We start from the raw sequence: 24,004 nt of genomic DNA on the forward strand, positions 1-24,004 counted from the left end.
CGAAAGACACTACGACAGCCTAGCAAAAAGGAACAGATGGGAGTTGAAGGATTCCATTTATACTTTTACAAGGCTGCTTTTAATTTAGCTTTTAAAGTACCTAAAGATTTTATTATTTTCAATAGATCTTTTTAAAAAATTCATTGACTGATCTCATTTCTTTACAGAAACTCTGGGGTTTTGAAAGTTACTGTCTGTTGTTCTGCAGTCTACAAGCAATTTTTCGCATGGGAAACGAACTGCACCAATCTGACAGCGTGTAGGCTGCAGCTACCCATCACACACAGAGATCACACAATAAAAGAAAAAAAAGGGGCAGCACATTTGCAATGTTCAGTGGAGAAGATGGGTCTTAAATCTATCTTCTTAGAGACTACTAACATATATAATAGAGCATGCATTAGAATTAATATGTAAAAAAATTAAAGTTAATAAACACATTAAATATGAGTGTATGAGAAAGGTTATCTTGATTACGAACTAGGCATTGCAATTCTTTAACCACATTTAACTGAATCTACACAGCAGCCCCTGCAGCATACAGAAAGAACGAGCATTCCTTAATGAACCTTTCAACTGCTGTTGAACTTTCAACAAGAGGGGAGCATAAACTTCCAGTCTGGGAAACATTACTTTTCTTCAGCATTTCGAAGACCAGGAAAAGGCCAGTGAAAACGGTGTCAGCTGTTAGACTCAGTGATCAAAGTCACAATGATCAATGGTCACATTTTAAACTTGCCGAAAGCTAACTTTTATCAACGTTCCCTTGAACAAGTGATGTCATGCTGAATCAGTATAATGGTGGTATCGTCACTCAGAAGAGAACAGTGGACGAGAAGGAAGCAGCACCAGAGTGGTGCCCAGACATCGCAGGCAGTGTCCACTCTGCTAAGGATGCCATTTTCTGTTATCATTATTAGAGCTGAGTTCAATAAGTTTGACTCGAATACTAAGTTCAAGATGTAAATACTATTTCCTCTTTACTTCATGAAAAAAAGGAGGAAAAAACATAAACATTTATAAACTACTAGCAATAGCTCACAGGGGTAAAACAGAGTGTGCTACTGCCACAACATCACTAGACACTCTACTAAACCCTGGCTTTGCTGAGAGCTGCACAGCTACAACCGCCAGCAAACAGATCCTGCCTCTGCACATGCTTGAAACGGTGGCGGATCTGCCTGTTGTTTCCACACGTGGTTCTGTGGTGAGCAAGCCCGAGAAAAGACTGATCACACGGCTGAGTCTTTAGGAGAGAAGTTACTGCTTCATCGCCTCCTCGGAGTACTTGCATTTCTCACAGCAAGTCTGACATTCTTTGGAGACTATAACAGGCAGCAATAGATAAATTAATGCAATTTTTAGAACAGAGCAATAAAACGTTTTGAAGCTGCAAGCAACTAAAAATGGAAATCAAACAGCCATAACATCAGGTGAATGACAAAGTCATCCGAGATTTGGTACAAAATTCAGCCTGCCATATTCTTATGAGACGATTATTCAGATACACGTTCGGTAAAGTTTTATTGATTTTTACATTTTAAACTTCTCCTAAAGCCACAGTTCACAGAAGTTATTCTACATAAATCTTATAGCTTAAAAAAGGATCAAATATCAGCTATACCTCATTTAGGTTCAAGCAAAGCATTTTTACCTCACATGGTAAAAATTTGTTTCAGTATCTGTTTAGCTGCAGGGAAGCACAAACTTCATTCCTTGCAGCAGCTGACATGTCACAACCGCTGGGTGCTTGAGCCCTGAGAGTTGCTGCCACATGCTTTTCAGTCTTCCTACCCAGTCTTCAAACTTTGCTGATCATAAATGACTTTTTAGACTTTACGTGTAGCCTAGTGAATCAGGAGCCAGAAACAAAGAGGGTGAATTCTACATCCCTTTCTCTCTCACAAGAGCGTATCACGCATACATTCAGCTCAAAAAAACCTCATTAGAAACTCCAGCCTTCAATTGTGTCTCTAATATTGCTGGCCATCCCAGTGTTCCAGTTTTTGGTTTACATAAGTCTTCATGATTTCGTCGATCTTTATTTCCCTTTCCTCAGCTTCTGACTATTTTGTTCAGAATAAGTAACTTCCTTGCACTTTCCAGACAACATGGGTTTCAACTTCTAATTAAATAACCATTTTCCCAGTTCAACATCCAGAGCTCACTGTTGAACTCAGAACTGTGACCTCTCAGAAAATGTGAAAAGTTATTTTGACACTTAATCTATCCCCAGGGGCTAAAACTTTGCTGTAAGTAAAAGCAGTACTTACTGAAGCAAACCCGACCCAATATGGGTTGCCCGTTTCTTATACAGTACTCTGCCAATAGTCAAACCACCTTACATGCTAATATACTGCTTTTCCCCATCGATCTGAAGTCAGCGAGTGCACTGGGTACAGTTACTCTGAACAACACCACACACACGGAAGGTTCATTACAAGACAGGGAGAAACAGCACCTGAGCATCAGGTGAAAAGATTATCTCAGAAATCCAGGGTTTGCCAAATCGCACTGCACTACTTCCCTTCGCACCCTAAAACTGCACTGTACTGCCAAAATTGCTTTTGCAAGGCTGAGAGGTTATAAACTCAATCACATTTGGTGCAAACTGATTTTACCGAAAAGATGCTCAGAAAAATAAAGTCACATGAGATTTACTTTGCAACACATTTATGCCTCCTCCACCAGCATAATCTCTTCTTTCAAAACGGGCAGTTTTACATTAGTAAGTGCTCTGAAAATTCTATTTGAAGTATGCAAGTGCTAATAAACATGCCCTTTGTTTACAGCAGGAAACCAAGAGTTAGTCACATTTAACTCTGTATTACAGACTGCCTGTAACTCCACTGAAACTGAAAGACTTGATGAAGAAAATTTTATTTAACAACTACAAGGGTAATTTCTGAAAATATACCTACTGAGAATACAATTAGGAGACCTGTGTCTCAGTTGTTTTGTGTTTGGGTTGGGTTTTTTTTCAATCTGTTATTAAGTGCTAATGCACTCCATTGATTTTGCCTTCCAGGTTTATTCCGGATTCGGAGGACAATGATCCAAAAGTAATACAAGCACTCATTTAAATACTTCGTTTGTTGCCAGATCCCCAAGTAAAGATTTTGTTTTAAAAGTTGTGAAAGTCAGCTGTGCAAATCCTCTCCATCAGAAGGCCGAGGGAAGAAAAACATGAAGCTGAGATGTTTTCAGAGACAAAGATGTGATTAATTGAGCTTCTCTTCTGGCAAGATGCAAGAAAAACTAAGCAAAACCAAAAAGCCACATGTGATTACTCATTTATTTCCTACAAAACTTCAAAATTCAATTGCTTAGAAAGGTTCCCAAGTCCAGATAGGGCTGTGAAAGACTGGGAGCAGCATGAGTTCAGGCCCAGCAAGTGCTGTAAGAGACATTAACAGAGATTTTTGAGGACTTAGAGCAGTCCAACACTCCTTCCTTTTAAATAGGGATAATGCTAACTAATCCAAAAACGCTGAGAAAAAATGTATGTTTGACAAGGGGTGACAGTATGACACCAGAAGAATGTCATTCAATTGTAATTGTTTATAAAATTCAGGGCACCATCTAAACGATACAACACACACACAAACACAAGTCTGCAACTCCCCCAGTCAACGTCTGCTTAAGAGGCTTTAAGCACCAAAAGCCTTCTAAATACAATTTCCTAACGGAGTGCCTAATTTACAGTCTTCAAATTCTTTAAAAAACAGATTTTGTTTGAAGACAAAAGACATTAGAGTATCAACAGCCCTATCTTTTCCTGCCAACTGAGGGGAACCTTAAATCTTTTTAATGAAAAATGTCCAGAAATTAGAATAAAACAAGCCGATTTTGTGTCTTAACAAAATAGTTTTAAAGTTAAATTAGTTTATTTTGGTCTGCTCTATATTGAAGCAATAATCCTTGTTGGCTGAGCCATTTATTTTTATAAGATTTGTTTTACAGTTCAGCCTCCAAACTAACCATCCATTAAATTTCAGACCTCAGACTTTTTGGTTTAGTACCTCACTACAACTCCCACAGCTCTCCAGGATTAAGACAACTAGAAGCCAAAGATTAATTACTTCTTGAAAACCTCACCCGTCTAACTGTACGTTGGACTCTTTCTTTTGGCTCTGACTTCAGTATTTTTGGAAGCAGCACATTCTACAATAAATGAAGAGAGTAAGAACAGAGAAACATACACAACCCAGAGGCATAAGGAAGTGACGTTGATGCACCAAACAGGAACAGAAACAATTCCCCCTCATTCTTAAAACCCAGCAATCCTCTTATCCAAAACAGACAATGCTCATTATACAATACGTCAGCACTGTCAACATTCATAAAAACACAGATACTACATCCTAAACACACATACTAAACACACTCCTATTAAACTCAAACCAACATCGCCATCACACAGGCTGGGATAAAGCACCCTGCCTACTGCAAAAACAAAACTAAGTGGAAAGGGCTGTGTGACGGTTTCACATGCAGTTTTGCCTTCTGAAGTCAACAGGCTCCACTATGCAGAACACCAGGTGTTCATCTAACAAATAATTAACCTTAAGACAGATCCATACACACATAGAATTAGATGAGCAAAACCGTGTGTGCTGTACACAGATTAAAGAAACAGAAAACAGCCTTGCTCTCTTCCACTCTTCAGTACAAAGCATCACTTACTGTACACGTACCCACGCAGTCGCTTCTGATGAATTATGGCATTAAGGTGAGTTAAATCAACAGAAGAGTCCAGTGACAGGAGAGTCTGAATATCCGTAAGTACAAATTCATTTCCTACCCTTTCTAAATAAACCTGGTGTTGCAATACACCTTTATATTAATCCAGCAGCTCCTGCACTGACAACGTCTGAAATCATGAACTGGACTGACAGACTAGAGCTGCTGTACCATTTCCTAAGTCTTCAGATTGATCGCGGTGCATTTGTACTCCCACTACAAGGCTCCTGATGCGGATAAACATGTGAAACCTGACTGTGAGGCAACGTGGACCTCACATGCATCAGCTACATCGTCCATTCAAAATGAAGTTCCACAATTCCTAATAAATGAACACAGATAGAAACTTGCTCCAGAGAGCTCCCATTTCTGGCTGAAGTGGAATGATTTTGAGATCTGGTCACCAGCACCGGGCCCCAGAGCTCTCCCTGCTCAGCAATTACTGTATTCCCACAGACGGAAACTGCTTTTAACCTTCACTTGGAGAGTCCGTTTGCTGAACTTGTGGCAGCTGCAGCTCTGAGTTGCAATAAAACTGCATGGAGCAGGAGCATCAGTCACCTCCTTCCTAGATATATTCACAAAAGATGGAAACAAAGATTGTTCACACATCAGTGAGCAGGATGTTGTTAAGTGTATTGCTTCAACCCATTAGCAGGGCAGTCACTTTAGTGTTCGCTTTAATTATTAAGGCAAGAATCAGTCCGTGCTAAGAACACGATGCCTGTCCATTTGTGGGACCCTTTACATATTTTCCAAAACCTATTCTTCCCCATACCTTGTACCATTCATGCATCTAGAAAAATGCTTTATGAGTTTTAATTTGGAATCTATAATAATGTTCAAACAAGACACGCTGACTGTCATTTATCAATTCACATTTATCACAGCAAATCCTAATGCAGCTGCGTTTCAGATAGAAAGCATTACCATGGATGAGATGGGAGGCAGCAATTTCAACAAAATAAAATCGTTGAGCGTCACCATCAAGCTCTATGTATGATCTGAGAATGCAGTTAGAGTGATGTCAACAGACAACAGGTCTGAACTATGGAACGGCAATTAGTAAAACCCTTTTCAAATGTGCTGATGGACAAAAAAGACCCAGCCTGCACACCAGATTCAGAAATGAACAGTGCAGCTGCGCTCAGTAAAGCACTAAATGAACTGCAAAGCCCCGTGAGCGAGCTCAAGGGCTTGTGTACAGACACCTCACACAGCTGCACGGGGCTGCTGAAACAGCGTCCTTCAAACTAAGAAACGGGAATTCTACCTGGCAGGGAGCCCCCAGCAGAACCTGCCGCGCTTGGCGATGCCCTGGAACACAACAGCACGGGTCAGACCAGCCCTGATGTCTCAGGACAGGGAATTCCCGGGGAGCCCCCCGCCCTCCGCGCAGTCCTGCCCCCGAGGCAGCTGAGGGAGGGCTCTGCAGCCCAGCACAGAGTGCAGCCCGGTCTGCAGCCGCGGAGGGGTCACAGCAACATCTGGAGGGGCTGCAGCCTCCACCCTAAGGGATCCACCTCCTCAGCTGGGGCACCCGCTGGAAATTCCTGCGGCTGCCACGCTGCTGCCCGGACATGCTGCTTTCCACGGAGAAAGCTCATCACTCACCAGCGGTGTACCGCAGTAATGCTCAAAACGGAAAGGAAGGGGATTGCAGGCCGCATCCAGCCTGTGATGGTGTGAATCTGTTCCTTGTTTTCACCACTGAAATACATTCATCGGTTTTCTTGATTTTTTTTCCCCTTTAAAGTATTTCTTAAGGCTAGAAACAGAACACAACATTGATTTTCCTTTTTGTTTGCTGTCAGGCCTGCCAAACCCCCAGCCAACAGCGGGAGACACTTCAACCCCTCCTGCCCCCAGATGGGCTCTGGCCTCCTCTCCCACCCAGGGGCCTCACCCCCCTCACCCTTTCCTGGGGTCATGGGTGCTACCTGGGCATAGAATAAATCACATCACAGAACTGAAATAGTTATTAAAAACACCCCACATCCGCACCACCACCAAAACAGAAACAAACCAAATAAAAACAACAACAACAACAAAAACACCACAAAAAATAAACTCCATTTTTTTCTCCTGTTTTCTTCCCTCCTTCCCCACCTTTCACTGCACTTAGATAACAGATGCATCTGATGAATCCTGTGCTGGCTCTGGGTCTAAAGCACAAGTGAAGGCCATTTTTCTCGAGAGCCATTTGACAGAGAAAGTTGCAGGGGAAAAAAAAACCATGTTCTTGCCAACCTTTGCCCCGCTCCCCCACCCCACCCCCACGCCCCCCAAGCTCCCCTCGGCCCATGCGGAGGATGGCAGGAGAATTACACAAGACAGAGCTCTCAAACAGAGTGTCTGGAAGCTTTTATCACATTACTGCTGGAAGTCTGGCAAAAACGCTCCAAAACTGCAGGAAAATATCCTGAGGATACATCTTCCTCTTCCCGTTCTACGAGCACAACTGTAATAAAATTTCCCTGCACTTTTACAGAATCTTTAAGGATAATCAGTAGATGCATGTTTCCACTTACTCTTTTGAATACTTATTTTCAGAATATTTTCGGTAAGTCAGAACAACAGAACCAAAACAAGGCCAGTTCCGAGCCCTATGACCACTTCTTCAATGCTTTGTCTTTCTTTTTTTGCCATGTTTTACAAAATCAGGTTCTTTTTATTCTAGACCTATGCTTTTAGGATTCTACTGCAATTGCTTGGAAGAAAAAAAAGTGACAAAAATTCTACCACATTCTTTTCTTTCTCAAAAATGCTCCAATATTCAAAGGTATTTTGTTGACAAGGAGTTTGATAAGAAGTAACAACACAGGTCTCCCAGCAGTCATCACCTAACATGCATGAGAAAAGTCCTGAGCCAAGGTGCTCTGTTCAGCAGGTACTGAGAGCAGATGCCAGCAGAGATGACAAACCCCACAGGCTCACCTCCACCCACAGAGACAAAGCAGGAGCATCAGCCCATTTTATACCGGTCACCGAAAAGCTGACGGGTGGTGCCAGCCTCGAGCTGCTGTTGATGAGACTTTAACCCACTGGATATCCCCCAGCCCCACAGCCCAGCCCCACGGCCGGCTGACGGCAGCGCTGGCCGGGCTCTGGCCGCGCGGCAGCTCACGGTCAGCGTGCGGATCCCACCGACATCTGCCTTTCCCTCATTCTTACCTTGAGAAGCCAAGAACCTGCGAAAATGCACTTGAGGAAAAGGCAACTTACAGACACAGCTCTAAACTGAATGACTGTGGGAAAAGTAACTCGGAAATAGATTCCAATGAGGGGATTACAAACCCCTCTCCGCTGCATTCCGAGCGCTCTCCATCTCAACCCCGGCTGCTGCGCTTGCAGCGGTGATGTGACACTCCCCTGCAGGGAAGGGCAGATGCCCTCGGTACAGACATTCACACCAGGGTAATTCAGGCTCCATCAAACCCAGGCCCTGCTCTGCGAAGGCCCGGCCGGCGCTGCACAGAGAAGGGGCTCGTGGGAAGGGGCCGCATCTCCCGGCTTGTCCCTGCAGCACAGGGCAGAGCCTTACACACCGTGCTCACACGGCCTCAGAGAGATTTTAAACCTTCCACCGGGGAGCAAACACCCCTTAAACAACTCCTAACAACGGGCTAAGCTGAACACGCACTACTAGGGTATGGTCACCCAGTTAGACTTAATTAAATATGCCACTCATCGACTTCTTCTGTAAGCAATATCTGTACTGGTACATACTAACAGTAAACAGAGCATTCCAAATTCTGACTGACAGACAGTCTACAATGAAATGAAAACACTACGCCGTCTTACAAATTGCAGGACTCTTATTATAAAAAAGCCTCACTGAAAAAAAAAAAAGTAAATTTTTCAAAACTCTACTATTTCCAAACAAAAGCAGAAAAAAAAACTTGCACCCTTTTCACCCTCCCTGCCAGCCCATGCTTTCTGCTTTTAGAGTTGCCAGACAGAATCAGTGAGACCCAAGTAATTTTGCAATGCACTTTTTTCCCTGGTTTTCTTCTAAGTTTCCCAAGTATCTCTAGCACGTTTTTAATATTTCTGAGCAAATATATCTACACTGAGGGCAACGAGCTGCACATAAAACTGCTTGAATTTCACACTTGCAAATGCAAGTGTCTGCGGATGAGTGAGCACAGGGGACTGTCGCTCCCTGGTCTGTCCCCACAGACTGGCATAACATCAGGAGCGTCTGTACAATTGAATCTTACTGGACTGACTAGTTTTGCGAATAATGAGCAAAAAAGAAAACTCCACAGATGTGGGATGAACCTTTTCATTTAAACATACTCAAAATAATGCATTTCAAAAGGCAAAATAGGATTGTTTGCAGAAAATACCTGTTCCCAAGAAAATACTGGTGTTTTAAATCTGAAGACAGAAAGGACTGCTAATCTGACTTCACTTATATTAAAAACATATTAATTTTTCACTTCATCCTAACATAATTGGTTTCCAAATAACAGATGAAAATATCCTTAAAACTGTTTGTCAAAAAAATAAACAGATTCCATCAAAGTGTTCTGCAAAGCCATCACTGCAACCCAACCCCACAGCCTGTTTCATCATCCGATCCAGCAGACTGTGGCCCCAGGTGATTTCAGAGACTCGTGTAACATGCTGTCCGGAACGAACCCGGTGTTGGCAGTGTCACAACGGGTACTGGCAGATCAAACAGCTTGCCCACTGGTTTAACAGTCTCCCACCGATGGCTGGTTCTGTACCGAGTCCGTTCAGCACAGAGACGCTCGTGTCTCCCCAGCTGACGCAGACGGTTCCCGTGACACTCCGCACTCTGAGCGGGAGCTTTCCAGCAGGAGCATCGCCGTTTGTCGGCACAATGCGAGGAGCTCTGCTGTCTCAGAGCAGACACACGCACGCGGTGAGATCCAGGAGAACCTGTCCCTGCCCCACACGCCGAGCGCTCCGTGCCCGGCGTTCCCAGGTCGCCAACAACCCAGCTCAGGGCGTTTGTGCCCGTCCCAAGGGCTGCTCTGCGGGCGCAGGAAGCGCTGCCCAGAAAGGTGCCAGCTCCAGCCCAGCCGTGAGCGGCTCCGGCAGAGCCTGTGCGGAGCCGGGGGGCACAGAGGCCTCACTGAGCACCCACGGCTGGCCAGGCCCCGCGCCCCGGCCGGGGGCTGCTGCCAGCTCCAGGGACACTGGAGGTTGCGGTCATGCTCCCCCTGAGCTCTCGGCCCCTTTCTCAGGGCCACACACCTCGGACTGTGGGTGTCAGGTACCTCACCGATCGGAAGGAAGCAAAATCTAACGGCAGGGCCCGTGCAGGCTATAGGTAGCTCAATGCTGAACTGGGCAGTGGCTTTCTTGGCTTGGATTCTTGCGTTTTGCAGATTTGTGCTTCTGACAGTGAGACCGCTCCTAAGATCAGTCAGTCAGACACTGTTTTTATCTCCAGCTCTATGTAGGTGTTATCCTCCAGAGGGAGGAAGCCTTGAAAGCCCACGGAGCTCACTAGCTTAGCGTCATGGAAATTACTCTAAGAATATTTTACTTAGGTTTGCCTCTGCTGCAAACCCAAATAGTCCCAGGAAAGACAGTTCATTAAAATATTTTTTCTTTTATGTCCTTTCTGACAAGCCACAGTTGTCAGCTGAATGTACCACTCTCTGATTTATATGTTTGATTTTATTTTCATTATGGGATTATAAAGAGATATAGATCCAAGCAGACTACACAGACACTTTCTCATTTAATACTGTTGTCCAACACCAGCCGAAGCGTCTCTGGCCATTCTGCTGCTCTCCATGGCACACTTCTGCATGAAAACACCCGCTGTGTGACCAGGATCACTAAGAATATGCTACTGCAAGGAACAGAGCAGCAGAGAGAACAAACACTGTCAGCTCGGGGCTGATCTTTAACATTTCTTAGTTCACATGAAAATCACTGAAGCAAGAAGTCCAGGAATGTATTTTTACATTTCAGTGCATTTGGTTCCAGGTCAGTGAGCAGCTCTTGTCCCCGCGGGATAACTGAACCAGGATGCACGGACTGAGCTGGAGTCACCCCGTGACCTCCCGCAGCCACCGCCGGGTCCTTCCCGGCCGGGCCAGCTGGACGCTGCCGCCCTGCTCCCATCGCCCCCCGGCAGGCTGCGCGCCCCTGGCCAGGAGCCTGCCCCTGCGACTGCAGGAAACCCCCAACAAGCCCAGACAAACTGTTAGCAAGTGCCTGACACCGAGGCAAAAAACTCTTCTGGTTTGTTTTGGGGTTTTTTTGTAACAGCAAAACCCAACCCAACATGCCCCCCTTTAAATTGGAAATTACAGACAGACTGAAAACCAGATGATGATGAATAGAGGTGGAATCCTTTAAGGAAGAGAACCACTGGCCTGACCCGACTGAGAATTTTGCCAAGGATTAACTTCAAGCACACAAAGGAATCCTACACAGCTCAACAGACCTACCAAAAAATCTGCTTCACTGTCAGGCAGGGAGAAAGGCTGGCGGCTTGCAATCATTCCTGACATGGAGTGCCAGTTCTGCTGGGCAGCGATGGAGATCCAAAAGCAGGACTTCTCCCCCCCACTGTAAATGGCACCATTTTAATGGCTTAGTAAGTCAGACAAACCAAACACCTGTACACACATCCTTAAAACCCACACACTAGGGAAGTGTTACTGAAGTCAGGCAACTAGTTATTTTATATAAAAACAAAAGCATGTGCATAATCTTTTCAAAAAGTGTCTCTGACCATTACTCCCTCTCAATTGCAAACATCCAAATCTGAAATACCCGCGTCATGGACGACTGTAAGACTATTTTTGTGGAGACACAATCACATATTTGTTACAACCGACAAGGTTCTTTTTGCCCCCTTGTCATAATAAATATTTTCAAGCATGTAGCACAACAGTGTATTTCATGATCCCATCTGGAATGAGATGTTCAAAGTCATCTGCAGCTTGTTACTGTCGATGATGTTACACTGAGAAATCCTGAAAGCACCATTACACAGTAATTGTAAGACTTGCTGATGGTCACCAGTGCTTTATGGAAACGTTTTTCTAAAATGAAAAGGAAAGACTTAGTGTCATAATACTGATTTTTGGGTGGTTTTCCACCATAAAATGCAAATATATATATAATTAAGTTGGTTAGAGGAGTTCCACCATATCTGACTTTAGATTATATTATGAATCCAGCTTCCCTAACTCCTTCTGTGAAGAACAGTGGGCTCCATCAGGGAGCAATTCAGGGCAGGAATCCAATGTAGATGTTCTGAATTGCTTTACAGAGAAGCCTCTCTGTCTGCCTCTATGTCGACCATAGAGGAAAAGTAGACTTCTAACACAAGAATCCCAGTTCTGTGACTGAAGTTAGAGAATGTGGATGCTCCTTCCCCTCAGAAACGCACATCTCTAAAATCAAAACACATTCTGAAATACGACTACTTATCCCTTAACTGGTGAATCTGAAGACACATGTTGGAAAGCTGCGCCTCTACATCACACCTCGCCTTCCCTGAGGAAGAAACCAACCGGTGTCAGCAGGCGGCATCCCCCTCCTGATAACCAGTACCAGCGGGACCCGCCACCACGGCGGGTACCCAGCTCTGCCTGTGACACCGAGTAACTCACAGCACCAGTGCACTCGCTCACTTGGGAGCCAGGATGGCAGCGGTCACACCAAACCCCGCTTTCTCCTCCAAGCATGTAACCCAGAACAAGTTCTCTACTACAGACACACGTCTCTCACCAGTAACAGCAGCAGAAATGCCATTCTCACCCACCCTCACTCCACACCGCCTCAAACGTGCAGCAGAGATGACAAGCAGCCCCCTTTTCCCACAAAATTCCTGTCTTAAGTCACACTTTAGTTCAATAAAGCTGAAACACCCACAGCAAACTCACTGCCATTGCTCTCCGGGCTGAAAAAGCAATAAAATTATTCCAACCCTGCAGTCACCGTAAAGCGTTAGAGCCCCAGAGAGGTGGGACCCCGCAGCCTGCATTTAACCACACGGGAGATCAGGAAGGGGCATGGAGAAGACATCATTTCCAGGAGAGTGTTCAACTACTCCCAAATTATTCTGCACCTGCAATGCCACACAGAGATTACTTTAGAAATCTGAGGAATGTGGCCCACCATATCTTGAGGGCAGCAGGAACTATTCCAGAAGCTTCCTGAAGCACGTCAGGGGATTAAACCCAGAAGATTCATCCATTTGGCCATATTAAGCTTAGTTAGCATTAAGCTGACCACCTGACCTTCACCAATAAGAAAAATTTGAAAAACACACTAAAATGTGAAAAAAAGAAATCCATGCTCACCATTTTGCCAAAATGTGACAAAATGGAATATAGCCCGTTGCATAAAATTTGTAATTGTTACACACACACACAGAGCAAAGTATTTTAAGCAAGGTTATTAAAATAAAACATTTCAATTACCAAATACAAGGAAATACAATTCCCTGGCGGAAGGCCGTACGGCTTCCTTTTGGAGGCTATTTCTGTGGAAATAACACACAAATAACTTCACGCCAATTTTCAAGCAACAATTTTGCTTGATTTTTTTATTTTTTAATATTTGCTAAAGAAAAGCACAATAGCAGATACTTTAGGAGGAAAAGAAAAGGAAAGGGTTATCATCTTATTTTGATTTCACCTGAGGCACAAGCTAGGCAAGATCTTCCAAACCCTTTTCTTGCCTCCCCTGCTGTAAATTGCATGTTTTACCGGAACTGATTCGGATCTAACCAACGTTAGGCAGAGTTTTCACTCGCTGTACCCATCTTCTGGAAGCCCGTTCACTTTCCACAAGTGGCAGTTCCTTCCCGCTGAACTCAGATGTCCCCTGAGCCGCCCCAAGGCCGGCAGGCTTTCTTCCTGCAGGTGAACTCGGACAGCATTACAGTTTTCACTGTTCACATGCCAGGTTGGGTCCCAGTGCGGCAACCACGCAGTGATTTTAACCTCTGAGCGGGTTAGAAGAGAATCCTCCAGCCCCTGAGCCATCAATATCGCTCCCAAGGGATGATGAGCACATTTCATGGAAAGCTCAGTCACCATCCTCACCAAATCCCAACCGCCCTGCTGACAGGAGTCTCCTGCACAACTGCAGCCCAGACACTGGGCTTACTCTGCTTTCCTGGAAAAGCTTTGCCATAAACAAAGAGCACACCATCCCCTGTCCCAACAGTTCACACAAGTTCTACTTTCTGTTTTTCCAACACTAATCCCACAGCGGCAATAGTAAAAGGTGTTTCTGATGTAGGAACCCCCTCAGAGCTCTGTTCCACCAGCACTACACATCCCCACACCTGCGCTCTGTTCTTGCCAGAGCCATGCGATACTCGGGTTAAAGCAGCTTCACTATTCTGCCGGGATGAACTGGCCTCCCTTCCTGAGGGGGCATAAGGAACTCAAAAACGTTTTCAATTTTTAAATGGTTGTGTTTGGTTTTTTTTTTTTAATTAGTATTTCCAACAAGTTTTCACAAATCAAAGAGAATAACAGTGCAAACGTTTATGTTACTGGAGGACTGATGTGTACCAGTGCAGCCACCCCCAAAACTAAGCGTCCCTGCTGCCTTCTGTGCCTCTAACCCAAGCGATCAGATTTAAAAGCTCTGCGATTTCAAAGACCTAGGTAAAAATCCTTGCTGAACCCCTGGTTTCTGTGTATTGTTCCTGACATTTCACAATGCCTCCAGACAACTACATACCGCCCCGGAGATCCGTCACAGCTACCCAGGGAGTCACTCCCTGTGTCCCACAGCAGACTGCTGGGCCAGTTCCCGTGACCAGAATCACCGCGACCTCCAGCACGAAAAAGGAGTGAGACATTCAATCAGATGAGAGGATTGCTTTTTGCTCTGCAGACTGAGGTTGAGAAGGGGGAGGGAATCCCCATTATTGGTAGGTTTAAGTAATCTGTACAGCCCTAGCTTCCCTCACTACTTTTTTTTGTGACTACAGGATCTAAAAAGGTAGAAGGGGGGGGGGGGGACGACCCTAAATCCGGCTACGATCCTCTACCAAATTTTCTGTAAAATGAAACAAACAAAAAAAACCCACCTATGCTCCATATCCACAACGTGCCTCCTTGAGGACTTCAGGCAGGCAAGGATTAAAACCAAAGCCAGATCTTCAGGTGTGTAAATAGATACAGCCTGTGGGCTTAAACAAATCGATTCTCATCAGTCCAACCCCCGACGGAGTGCTCCACCCTATGCTTTTAGAAGAGGGAGTAGAAAAATAAACCTGGGGGAGGGAGGAAGACCATTCAAAAAAAAAAAAAAACCCAACAAAAACACCACCATCACCACCCCCAAAAAACAGAAACCACAGAAAACCACAAAAAAAAAAAAAAAAAAAAAAAGAATCATTACTCAGGCTTTTTTCTTACATATAACTACGAGCCCCAGATCTAACCAGGCCTAGTTACCTGCAGACCTGCCTGTGTCAGTTAGTTCATGTTCATGTCTGAGCAGCTCCCCGCAGCCAGCACACACACAAAACTCTTCGAGGCTGACTGATGCTGGTGACAGAGCGAGCTCCCCAGGCAGCTCTTCTCTCAGCCAGAGACCGGACCGGGGTCCCTCTCCTCCGATTTCTCAAAACTTACTCAAACTTAATAATTCCGTTTTAAGACTTCCCTTCCTTTGACACATACCGCAGAAGCAACCGACAAATGCAGAAATACCTGGTGCAGATCAATACACACGCACTCCAGCAGGACTGTAGGTAGCCAGTATTGTTTCCACGGGAAATCAGCACAAGCCGTTTCCACCGTGTTGTGTTTCCATCCCTCCACAGGGCAGGTGTCAGGTAAAAGCAGCGGGCTCTGCAGGAAACAGTCACGTTTTGCTGCCGGACAATGAAAAAGCGATACTGCAGTCTTCAGCCACAGCCCGTGTGAGTTTACAGGACCCCGGCGAGACCCTCTGCCCTGCAGCGCGGGGAGAACGAGGCAACAGCTCCGAGTGCGAGTGACCCCGTGTGAGTAGTGACCGGCTACAGAGGTTCGATACAACCGCGTGTAAAACACACGGCCGCACCGCCCGTCCCCCCGGTGTTAACGGCCCTGCCGAAACACGGGAGGGGGAGAGGGGGAGAGGGGGAGAGGGGGAGAGGGGGAGAGGGAGGGAGGGGGGCCAAGGAAGAACCCGAAAAGCATCTCAGCTCCTCCCCTGCAGCTCCCAGGAGCGGGGCGGCCGCCGCGGTACCGGCTCCCCGCGGTGCCCCCCCAGCGCCGCGGCCCCGGGACCCCCGCGGGCACCGAGCCCCCCCCGCCCGCCGCCCCCCCGCGCCGGCCGCCCTCGCTCGTCCCCGCCGCTACCGGAGCGCGGCCCCCGGGGACCGGCGCGGAGCCGCGGCACCGGGAGCGCCCCGGCGCGACCCCCGCCGCCTCCCCTCAGCGCCCGGGAGCCGAGGCGGCCCCCCCCGCCCGGCCCGGCCGCCTTACCCGCCCGGGCTCCTCCAGCGCCGGCTCCGCTCGGTGCCCGCCGGCGGCGGACGGGGACGGGCCGGGAACACGCGGCGCCGCCGCCCCCATCGGGGGGTGTCGGTGTTTCCGCCCGGCGCGGGGGGATGATCCGTCCGGAGCGGCGCCGCCCCGGCCCGTCCGTCCGCCGGCCCGTCCGTCCGGCACGGTGCGTGTGTCCGCGTGTCCGTCCGCGTCCCTCCGCGCCGTGTCCCCGCCGTCCCGCGGGTCCCGCCTGTCTCCGGGCCGGTGCCCGCGCGGGTGCACACGCGTGTCGCGGCGGGTGCGGCGCGTCCCCGCGTCTGTCCGTGCCCGCGCGTGTCCCGTCCCCACCCGGTGCGGGGTCCCGGGGCCGCCCCGCCGGGCTCAGCGGCAGCGCGGGGCCGCCGGCAGAAGCCGCTTCCCCGCCCTCCGCGGGCGAGAGGCGAACCGCGGGGGGGCCGAGTGTCCCGCGGGAGCTCAGCTCCGCTCCGGGGGGACACGCACCCCCCGCCGGGGGAGGGAGGGCAGGGGCGGCGCCTTTAAATGCCCCGAACCGAGTTCCTTCATTCAGACAGAAAAGGTAAAACAGCAACAACCCTGCTCTCTGCAACACTTAAGGGACAGGATCGAGTTTTCAGAATCTTTTCTTGCTACAGGAGCTTTCCTGCATCACGTACCAAAGTGAACTCTCTTCCTCAGTCAGGACATCACTGGAGTAAATCGAGTGACAATTCACGAGTCACAGGCTGCAGATCTGAGCCCCGAGCCCTCAGTCACCAGAAATCACCCGCATCCCTCAGTGAACTGGAGAAACACGCTGGCCTGGCAGACTTCAGCCTCCACAGGAACAAAGCATGCTCTTCATCCAGTCACACGATCGCTCATCCTGAGACTGAAGGACCCAAAGAAATGTTCAGTATGAGGCTTATACAGAGAAATGCAGGTCAGAATGGAGCCGGTCAGAGTTTGGAAGAATTTTGAGCAAAGCCCACTTCCCCAAAATACAGCTACAGCTTCACAGCAACAGTGGGGTTCTGCTGAAATCCCGAGCGAGAATTGTGTGGAGGTGCAGGAGCAGTTGTGTCTGCGCCACATTCCGTGTGAAAGTGTCAGGGAACCGAAGGCTTATAAATACCTCTGTACAAAAGGTGAGCTCTCCCCAAGTGAGCTCACCACACCTAACGATATTGAACTGTTAACTGGCCATCTGGCCAACACGTTCACCAGACTGTTCTATGAAATGTAATAACCTGTAATAACTATGTAATAACCCAAAGGTGCTTCTGTTTCTCCTTGGGCCAGAGAATAAACCTAAACCAGCTAAAATGTTCTGCGGTCACGCAGGAAAGTTTGGCGTGTGCAGCACACTGCAACGGTGCTACATGGGGAGAAACAGACTTTTAGTAACCTGTCGTCCCCATTTAAAAAGCAAAAAACTCTCAGGTGACGCTGCCTCAAGAATAACGTTCATTATCGAAAGTACCTGCCTTCACAGCCTGGGAATTCCAACCAAGGGCAGGCGGTGACCAGAGCGTTTCCCGGGAGCTGGTTCCCAGCCCCGCGGAGCATTTCAGGGAGTGCTGAGCTCTGTGTCAGGGGCCGTTCCAGTGCAGGCTGGGGGACTTGCCCTACGTAACATCACGGCTGTGCTCAGCCACTCTGTTAAGCTGAGACAGCCTTGAAGTTTGAGGCAGAGGAATCTGTGTTTTGCTGAACCAGGGTTTTTCTGAAAGTCTTGCATGATTTTCAAACTCTGTCTCTCGCCCTCCTTCTTTCTTCTATCCAGCAGAAGATTCCCAAATCTCCCTAACGGTTAACTCCGGCTCCAGCACATCTCTGTCAGCTCTCCTGCCTGCTCTTGCCCTAAAGGTGAGCTCCTGTCACCAAGCGGCGCTTCCAGACTGGCTCCCAGTGATGTCCCGGTGCAGGCAGCGAGGCTTTGATCAGCTGTGACACAGCAGACAAAACCAGCCAGCAGCTGGGGGTTGCATGGAGTAACGGCAGCTTTTCCAACACTAAATTGCATTCTAGTGAATTGGGGGCGAGACAAGACCCCGACACTGTAATAACGTTCATCAGGGAGCAATCCCTGTTCTAAAGCCGTTTGCTGACGGACACCCCGGCAGAGCTGCGGGGGGAGGAACACTGGCGGGCACCGTGCCCTGGGCCTGCCCCAGCACAAGGCACCCGGCTCTCTGCTCCCACCCGCTGCCTGCGGGTAAGGCCTGGGTGGCTCCAGCAGAAAGCCTCTGGCTATGGCAGGGCGTCTCACCAAAACCTGCGTTAGGATTTGCGAGCACAGCGAAACCTCCAGAGGAAGCTCCAGGTTCGGAGATGTGCGGGTTCACCAGGAACAAGACGCTCTCAGTGACTGAGAAATAAATGTCTGAGCGTCACCACAGCTGACATGTCCTGTTCCCTTGCACCGCCTGGCTGCTCTTTCCACTCCCTCAGCTTGCGTTCAGTCCTTGTTGCCTGACTAATGATTTCACATCACCCTCCATGCTTGATGCTGCCTCCTTCCTAATAAATAAGAGGGATGTGGGTTTTTTCACACTTTTATCCCTTGTTTCCCCCCCCCCCCCCCCATCAGTGTGGATCCATCACAGGGTGGGCACAGGGGAAGCTGAGGCATGTGAGATCAAATCAGTCTCAACAGGCGCGTCCCCCAGGGCTGAGCGTGCATCCCCACGGAACCTGCTCCAAGGCCTCAGCCCTTGGCCACGCAAACGTCTCTGTATCCTGAGAGGAGCCTTTGGCGCAGAGCAGTAAGTGCCAGTCTGCCTGATCCAGCAGACCGGACACCCAGGAGCTGTCTGCGTGACTGACCCAGCCCCACTGAATCTGGGGCTGGCTGTGGCTATGAACAGCCCTTCTGGGGTAAAACAGCTTCACCTCTGTTCTGCAGGAGCATTTTGTGAGCCTCAAAGGAGCCGGTTCTGGGGGGACAGACGAGTACGGCGAGAGTGACTCACGACCGCGGGCGGGGAGAGTGACCTGACCTCGGCGCGGGGGGGCTCGGGGGCAGCTCAGCTTGTTCAAAGAGATGAATCTTATCATGCCAACACTGGAATCTCACGGGAAGCTGAAGCCCACTTTAGTTAGTCATAAAAGAATAGTCATCTGAAGCAGTGTTTAAATCAGTGTTCATGGGTTTTGTCCCTTTCTTTTAACCAGGCTGTAAAGGGATTTATAGCCCCTGTCACCGGCTGCCTTGGTGCCAGGGGCACAAATGGTGCCACTTGTTAGGAATATAACCACCTGCACTACTGAGGCCAGAAAGAACAATTTCAAGTAGAAATACAAAATTTCTAGTCATTCAAAAGCATAAATGCTCTTTACACTCTCCAAATTTAGTTTATTAAATTGAACAAAGACAGGTTACTTGACATGAATTTACCTTTAATGAAAAATCTCCAGTTTTGCATCAGAAAAGGATCAATGCCCAGGCCCTTGCTCTTCTCATTGTCTAGTCTGTTCAGACACCTCAGTTCACTTATTTTGCCTTTGCTATTTCTTTTCAAAGAGTTAACACAGACATTGCCATGGTTCACTGCTGGAAACTGTGATGCCAGCGCATGTACAACTGCCACAGAAGGGCAGCAGAAGGATTTCTCTGTAACAGGCCAGCTGTGTGAATACATTTTTTTAGCCGGTCCGAAGTTAAGCACTGTCAGTACACACACCTCCTGCCTTACTGATATCGGCACAATCAAAATAGTGAACATCTTATCAGCTCTAATATTCGTATAAAGGAGCTTAGTGGTAGAGTTTGTTTAAATTTCCATACAGAAATGGAGCTGTAAGGAGCCAAGGGAAAACAATTCAGACAAAGCAATGTTATCGATTATTTACAGTGTCCCGTTAACATTTCCAACTCTAGACAGCTGAGGTCCAGAGGAAGTGGAAAACACCCTCCACAGGAGATGGCAGGTGTTTGTGTTCTGAAAAGCTCAGTCCATGTTAAAACCAGTTTCATTTCCAGAAAAAATAAGGAGGGAAGGAGAAGCCACAGGGGATATTGCAAACAGGCGTGTGACCTCACAGAGATACTCCAGGAAGCGTTTGGAGGTTGGCAGCAAGGTTAGCGGCAGAGCAGGAAAAGCAGAATGCCTGTGAATAAACAGTTATGCAGGGGACCCCCAGCTTTGTAGATTTTTGTATTGCACTGGCTGTGTATGGAGAGCCGTTAGCAGGGTCTCCTGAGATTCCCTTCCCTTCCCGAGGTGTCTGGCAGGAGGAGAGGCTGTGGCAGGGCACATGCTCTGGTTATTTTCTCCTGCTGCATTGAATCTTTCAGATCATGGCTAAGTCTTGGCAGGATCCTTTATTCGAGGCTCACTTTTTCCCTCCAATCTCGCATGCTTTTCTGTTGTTGCTGCTGTTGCTCTCATTTTCTATACATGATTCTAAGATGAGTCTTGTTCAAAATGTCCCCTGAGCTGCCTTTCTCGGCAGACGTCAGTTAGCCACACAGTTTCATGAGGACTGAAAATCTTAAATACTGAAGTCTATGCTGTGTGTCACTGATCCAAGAGATCGGAAGGAGTATTAGGCAGCCGAAAAATAACCCTCCTGGCACTTCCGTCACGCAGCTTGTACAGAAGCTTGATGTATATGTCAGCTGTGAAATAACACATGAAAAGCTGACAGTGAGTGAGCCTGTCTTTCATTCTGTCTTATTGTGGCACATAGAAATAACCATAAATTGTAGAAGACCCTAGCTGTATGAGACTGACTTTTTTTTTTAGAGGACTGAGTGTGGGAGAAGAGGCCACAGCTCAGACAAGACCTGAGGGAAAAAAACTGTTTCAGGGAAGCCAAAACCTGGAGGTTTTTCTTCAGTCAACCACTTTCTCCCTCTTGTTGCTTGACAACAGGACTCCTGAGTCCCTGATGTTGCTTCCCTGTCCAACAGCAGATGGTTCCAGAGTTCCTGGGTGAATTCCTTCCTTGCTCTTGCAGACCTGCTCGGGGCTGCGCGCTGGGCAGGACTTTGCCCATTTGACTTGTCCCTTGTGCTGCCCCGAGGTTGGGGGCATCTGTTGGATCTGCAGACTCTGTCTGGCCCCTGGGGAGAGGTGGTGGGTGCAGGCACTGCCAGGGCCCCCAGCCTTAACATCGTGGTTCAGGTCACCAGCTGTAGCTGTCTGACTGCAGGGCAGCCCTCAGCGCTGTTTTACACACTAAAAGATGCGAGGTCAGTTTTGGGCAGTGTGTATCTGCTGGGCTAGGCATAGTTTTAAATTGAATGAAAGTGCCCCTGCTCTTGTTCTTAAGAATTTTTTTTTTCCTCCCCACTGAGCTTTGCTGCACTCTCTCTGCTCTATCACTGGGAACACTGCTGAGTGATAAAATGCCTCTTGCCTTTGAAGTCAGGTCTAATAACACCAATTTTTAAACCAGTTTGAACTCTTTAGTGGAGGAAGATAGGACAATGATATGGCAATCATTAGTTTCTTGTTCCCCCTAATCTGGTAGAATGTGTCTTGTTATGGCCTCTGATAACTGTAACCACAGCAGCAACTAGTGCTGGGAATATTGCATTAGGATCTTCCATGTCAGTAATCCTGTTCTGCTTCCAGACGCCTTACAGGTCACAAAGTAAATTAACGTTCAACAGCAATACATCAGGATGGGGGCGGAAAATTCCCTCCTCCCTTTCCGAGAGATGATCCAGGCTGTTGGGGACCTTGGAGCAGGAGCTGACTTTTCCAAAGTCCAGCAGTAGCCCAAGCTGAGCGTTCCTGAGCAGGCTGCTGTGTAAGGGTTAATGAACTTGTCTGCCCGGAGGAGTTGGAGGGCCCGCACAGGGATCAGCAGGTGGAATGAAATCCAGTCTGTACCAGCCGAAGAGTGGGAGAGTGACTGAGTGACCGAAGGGGACGGGGTGTGTTGGAGCTTTGGTGGTAGGGCACTCCCTGTTGTGGGGTGGAGGTTTTCTGAATCCAAAGGCCTTTTAAATGTAACTGTGTTTCTATGAGCAACATTTCTTTGCTGCTGGTTTTCATTCCAAACTCGGGCATAGGAGCTAAACAGCGCGGGGTGGCTTTTGGAGAGTGGTGGTGGTGCGGGCAGGGAGGTGAGTGTAACACTGGTGTGCCCTGGAATCAGAGGGAGGCGTGCGGGTGCGAGAGGTCTGGGGGGAGTGTAAAAGCAGTTGTGATTGCGGAGGAAGTGGAAACGTCCAGCTCTTGTTCCCAACACCTTGTGGGAAAGACTGAAAACAGGAGCAGAAGTGGTGCACTGGATGCAGTGGAGAACAGCTTCTCCTTATCTGAAGAACAGATGTAATCAATCCTTCTTTAGAGGGTGGTTTAAATTACTTTTGGCCTCTTTGGAATGAGGAAGGTAAATGTGTCCAGTTGAATTTGCCCTTGGCTGTGTGCATAAACAAATTTAGAAAAGTGAATTTTTGCCCAGGCCCAGGATGTTCTGAGATGAGTATGAGAGCAAGTGGGATGAGTTGCTTCTGAGGAGTGCCTGTTGCTTCCGACAGAAGATAAAAAGACATGTCAGCTTTCACATGTCTAAAGTCAGGAGAGATCTCAGTCTTTGGGGAAATTTGTAAAGCATTTAAGAGAATGAAACAGGAGTGGTTAAACTGATGGGTGAGTTACCTCCTCGAATTGCATCTCTGTGTGTTGTTACATCTCTTGGGCACTTCAGCAAATAATCCCCTTCTCAAGAGGCACTAAGCTGCATTCCCTTCTAGACCGTGGTTGCACGTAAGGATGTGATATTTCCAAGGAGAAGTAGAATTTTGTTTTACATTATTTAACAAATTTGCCTGTGGCCTATCTACTACTCCCCCTTTTTCTGAACAACTCACAAATGTGCCAGTTCTGTAGTTATGGGAATATATAAGAAGTGAGCTGTGCCCACAGATACATTAGAAGAAACCAGAAGCATTACACTTGAATATAAAAAGCTGCATCTTGGACACAGCATCTGAGCACACAACACCACAGATAGGACTGAAGAGAAATACCCATGAGATGGGTTATTTACTGGAGAATTGCTGTCTTGCTGTCTGTTGACACTACTCTGATACTCTTAGGAGGATAAGGGGGGGGGGGGGGGGGAACCACTTTTGAAAGTCATTTGTGTGTGTTTCTGAAGTACTCATTGATCGTGGTTCAAAATATTTGACTTCAGTATACTTTAAAGTCATGCAGATGCAACACCAGACAAGCCAGGATATGTCTGAGGATTGTGTTGAGCTCCTAACCACAGCTCAGGTATCTCTGTGGATTCCACCTGGTGTATTTTCAAAAGAGGCCGAGCCTCCGCTGCCGCTGCCTCTGTGTTAAGTCGTTCCCCTTCAGGGCTCTGTGTCCTGGCTGTGGGATTGTCCTCATCCCTGGATAAGCTGCGCCTGTCCCTGACCTCACGACGACCCTGGTCCGACCTGTGCAATGTCCTGCTCCCAGCAAGAGTGTTGTCTGGGACAGAGGCTGCTCAGGACACAGCGGCCAGTTACAGACCACACAAGGGCAGCAAGAACCCGCCTGAAATGTGGTTTTGCGTGCAGGTTCCTCGGGCAGCCTGGCTTTGGTCAGGCAGCCGCTGGCTTGTCAGAGAACTGTCTCTTGGCGTGAATGTCTGTGTTCCCCTGCAGCCGGTGAGTCTCTCTGTTCCAGTTTGGGGCTGGAAGACTCTGCTGGCGCCTGTTACCCTGATCCGAGTTAGCAGCGAGGAAGCCTTGCAGCTGCCGTGCTCCTAGGTGAGTTGTGCCACTTTCCTTAGTTGGCATTTTTTTTCTGAAGTCATGCTCTCATTCTCTAGCAGTCATTCTGACATAAAGCTGCCTTAAG

The sequence above is a fragment of the Athene noctua genome, chromosome 22 (genome assembly GCF_965140245.1).
Source record: "Athene noctua chromosome 22, bAthNoc1.hap1.1, whole genome shotgun sequence".
In the NCBI taxonomy this organism is placed as follows: Eukaryota; Metazoa; Chordata; class Aves; order Strigiformes; family Strigidae; genus Athene; species Athene noctua.